The sequence below is a fragment of the Charadrius vociferus genome, unplaced genomic scaffold, assembly GCF_000708025.1.
Source record: "Charadrius vociferus isolate BGI_N301 unplaced genomic scaffold, ASM70802v2 scaffold103, whole genome shotgun sequence".
Taxonomy (NCBI): Eukaryota; Metazoa; Chordata; class Aves; order Charadriiformes; family Charadriidae; genus Charadrius; species Charadrius vociferus.
This window is the reverse complement of record NW_009648061.1, coordinates 525050-529899: the sequence shown is the minus strand read 5'-3', so window position 1 is coordinate 529899 and position 4850 is coordinate 525050.

Below are 4850 nucleotides of genomic sequence, written 5' to 3'. Positions count from 1 at the left end.
TGTACCCATCTCTGGTATGGAAAGGACAGGTCATCTAACCATCTAACTGCTCACACTTGCATTCGTTAGTCTGAAGCACCGGGTGTTTTCTGTGTCAATCCACTGCTAACATTCCGATTTCAGAGAAATCTCCACAATTGACTCTTGATTGGAAGCAGAGGGGTGTTTTCATACATGGGAGCAATCTTGACAACTCGTGCTATCGACACACTTGGTGGTTGTTTAAAGAATAATGGTTTTGAGTATTATCTGGCTTTTGTTTTCTGGGAGAGCTATTTCCATCTCAACGTTTACAAGTATTTTCAGCTTTAGCCACCTCAAACACAGTTATTTAATTTGACTCTCAACAAGTCATTTGCAGTTTGTGCTTGGCACAAATAGGGCAATGAAGCACAAGAGGCAGAAAGCTTTAAATCTAGTGACTCTAAGCTGAAGAAAAAAAGGGGACAAAGAAAGGTGGTTGTATAGGACTAGAGCTACTGTAATTTATGCAGGTTTAAACTATTTTCCTTGATCACTTCAATCCCTAGAGATCCTCAGAACACCTAATTTCAGTCAGTTCCTGACCTAGAAATGACCTTCATTGAAAGCGAGTGGAAAAGGACGGGCAAGGTACATAAATGAGTGCTGCAACCTAGAGCAGTAGGAAGACAAGCAAATGATCCTATAAATTTCTCCCCTGCAATGAACCCCCCGGGCTTTCCCGCAGTCAGCTTCCTGGACAGGAGTGGCAGCAACAACAGATAGGTGTCAGGAATATTTGCCCTTGTAAGACAAATTTGAGGTGGGTGTCCATCTTGTCCTTTCTCTGCTTTGACTCTGTGGTGACACTGAGTCTCCATGCGTTAGGAGAGTTTAAATTACAACACTAAGTTTGCACGAATACAGATGCAGGTGCTCCCCAAGTGGCTTCATGCGACCCAGTTTGAACCTGAAAGCGGAGCAGTGGTACCAATGTCATCCAGTACCTTTACCAAGGAGCAATGTGCCAGGTAGACCTCCTGGCTTAAGCTGGATTTATCTCAAGGAACTATATCTTGTGTCGTCCTTACACAGCTAACTGGGCTGCCAAGAGGCACCTGTGACAAACTGGGTATTTGGCAGCAGTAAGTATAGAGCTGGTCTGTAAGGGAGGAGGAGCCAGCAGCTGAGGGGGGCAAGAGGAGAAGATAAACCACACTCAGCGTCCGTCCAGGAGGTACAGTCAGAGGCGGCAGAAGATAGAATCAGAGGCAGGGATGGGATCGGGCACAACTGTAACATCGCTGAACCAGGGACTGATGGCCCAGGCTGAGCTGAAATGGGGTTTTGGGCCATGGGCAGTGGTGGGGGAAGGTCCCAGGGGAAGCTTGGAGGGGACAGTTAGGTCTAACAGTGCCCGCAGGGCCACAGCCCTGGGGTTCACAGCCAGAAGTTCTCTCTCAAGGTAGGAATCCAACTCATGTTTCAAACAGAGCGATGTTCTAGCCCAGTAAGCAAGGTACATAAGCAGCATTCAGTGCAGAGATCAGAACATCAAGTACTGGAGCAGGAAATCACGTTTTTCTTCTCTCGGGATATTTGACACTCTTTTTTGTGCGCCTCACTTCTCCTACCTTGTAGGAGGTACGTCGTATCTGTCACATTAGTTAGATCATCCAGTCAGTCACGCATTTGATCCTACATTACTGACATTCTTGTAGTTGAATGAGAACAGAAGAAAATACTACAGGAGAAGCCAATTCTGATCACTATCAAGATATTGATATAGTCACTCCAGCTGTTAACTGAAAGACGTTTTTATGGCCATGGAAGCCAAACAGTGAATACCTTATTCAGCTGTTGCTTGGGTGAAACTTGCAAGTGAAAACAGAGCAAAGACTCCAAGATCTAACCTATAGATGGTCACAGAGAATCCTGCCATACATAAATCATAAGGGAAGCTTACAGCACTTGAACACATTTCTTTCTCTTGTACATAAGCAACTCAAACTCTTTAGGGTAATTGGGGTAGGAGACAGAAATAACCCAGATAATAGTACTGTCAGAACAGCAACTATTCCATCTTTGGGAAAACTTGCATACAGACTTCACTGGAGCAAGGAAGCCTTTTAAAATCAACGGCTAGAGCAGGACCTCCTGGGAGGCACATATGCTTTGTGTTACAGACTGAGCTGAAGCCAGAAACTTTGGGGTAAAGCTGGGTTTACAACCCACATATCCCCACCTGGCTACAGGCATGAAGCGACACTTTTTATGGTATGAACTGTGACACCCAGTCTAGTAAAATTAGACTTAGCTATGCCTGCCACCATACAACTTTGGGTTGTTAAAATCGTTATCAGAGGCTTGCATCTGTCTTCACGTCAGGACTTAAATTTGGATTGAGGTGTTCCCATAGTGGTTTATCAAAGTTGTTACTTTATGATTTTATCAGAGCTGTTTATTTTATGTGCTTTGCGTGCAAATTTGAGAAAAAGCACCTTGTGTCTGCCTATACTACTGCAATCAATTTTTGAAATTTGTGTATCTGGTATTTACATTTATGAGGAGAATGATATCCACTGCAAATAGAAAATTTTACATATACCTTACACTGACATTTTGATTTTCCCCAGAATAAATGACTCTATAAGCAGGTGAATCAACTGGTAATTAGAACCTAATTACGTTTTAGATACTCCTAATAAAACTTATTATACATGCATAACATTCTTATGAAATGTTAAAAAATTGCGTTGCATGCTAAAAGAAAAAAAAATGTTATTACGAAAATGCTTACTGAATAAATAGGCTTAGGAAAACCTCTACATACGGGAAACTGGGTTTGTGCTCTTCGCCGCAATATAGGGAAAACTAGGTTTTGCCACTAAACTGAGCAAAATGCTCCCTCTTGTGGTGTAAGGTTGGAAACAGAGGAGCAGATGGAGGCTCGGGGAGGGGGGCAGGCTGCTCCGGCAGATGCAGCCGGAGTTGGCAGGTTTGGGAAGCCCTGAGCTGTTCCCACTCCGGGTTTGCTTTTGTCTTGTCGCAATGATAAGCGCAAGGACGGAGGCATTTCTCTTGCCAGGCTGATTCTGAAAGAGGAGCAAGGGTGGGATATTTAACTTGGAGGTATTTTTTTTTTTTTTTGCTTGCTGGTCTTTTCTCTCTTCCTACAGGGTAAAATGAAAAGGTGCCTCCTTCCCCAGAGTAGGTGCTCCTTATTGATACTAGCTCCTCCTGAGCAAAAGACTGAAGAGTGATGAGACACAGAAGTGGAGGTGCTGGGTGACAGGGATGGAGGGACGTTGGCAGGGTGGGAGAAGGAGAAAGAAGTCCTTTGGACTCGTGCTGTGAAAAATGCTGGGCTAGGAGCTGTGGCTTGTGGCTTTGTTGTCAGACCTAAGATAATTACAGAGCAAAGAGCTGATTATTAATCAGAAGAACAAAGTGAATACAAATTAAAAAAGGAATAAAAAGTATCTAGGATTGGATTTGTTCCCTAGAGGGAAATATGGAAATATGACAGCGGGTGAGACCTGGAAGAGAGAAAGGGCTGAATAAAGTTGGGCTTGAAAGGTTGAAGCTGGAGGGAAAGGCATTGAGCTGGAGTAACTGGCAAGAGGTGACAAGAGGAGCTGGCTAAGAAAGAGGAGGTAGCTTGGGTGTTTGTCACAGCAGAGTAACAGTGTAGATTTCAGAAAGCAGTGAACTGTTATGTTACACAGAAGGGCCCAGACATACCTGTGTTTCCAGAGCAGACCTGGTTCTCCATTTTTTCGCAGGTGTCTCTGTTCAGTGCTTTTTCTTCTTCCTGGTACCAACCTTTTCTTTCAGTTCCTTCGACATATGAGGAAAAGGTGGGGATACCTTACACACCCTTAGTTATGACAGAGATGTTCAAAGGCTGCTTAGAATCTCCATTTGGATAAATGTATCACATTTATCAAATAAGACATGCAGATATGTATGAAAACTCGATGCAACAAAGTAACTAAAGGGAGCATTTGATGAATTCTGAATTTAGGGGGTTGTTCAAAGATACATAATTTAGCATGGAGGTGTATTTAAAAGAATACTAGCTGGTAAACCATGGTTATCATCTCAGCCCTCTAGCTGGTGAAAACTGTAAAAGGATCAAACCCCCTCTCAAACTGGTAGCAGCAATGACTATATCTGTGCCGCTTTTTGTTGTACAGGCTTTCCCAAGCAAATGACTCAGTATACACTCAGGAATTTTATTTTCTTGATATCCTGGGCACCCTGTGCACTTGTCTTTCCCCTGTCAAGTCAGACAGTGCTTGATTCCGTGGAGGTGAACATTCGCTGCCTAAACATTCACCTTCAAATACAGGCTTAAATACTGGCTTTTTTCTTTCCCTCTATTGTGTTATTTCACACTGTTTCTGTAGTGGTTGGGCAATTTTACAGGACAATCTCGACAATCTAAATGTCATGGCCCCGGGGGCACTGTTAGCCCTGACTGTCCCTGGTCGACCTAACCTGGGGCTTTCTCCGAGCCCTACTCATGGTCCAGGTCCCCATTTCAAGCCCAGCCCGGCCCTTCAGTCCCTGTCTGAGCTGTTCTGCGGCCGTGCTGTGCTCCGCCTGCCTCTGCCTTATTTCCTGGCTAGATTTTGGACCCGTTTTGCCCGTCGCTTCTCTCCAGCCCTGCCCCAACAAACCCGCACGGCTCAGAAATAAAACCGGGGAGGGGGATTTTTTTTTTCCCCTTGACCTTGCAGCAGGCCACCCACCGACGGGCAGGGAGGGCAGGCACCGGCCTTACTGCTCCCTCTACAGGGGATGCTCCGGGGAACACGAGTGGGTGGATCCCGGGTGGCCCCGCCAGCCGCGCCGGCCCTCGGCCCGCCTCTCCCCGCGGACGG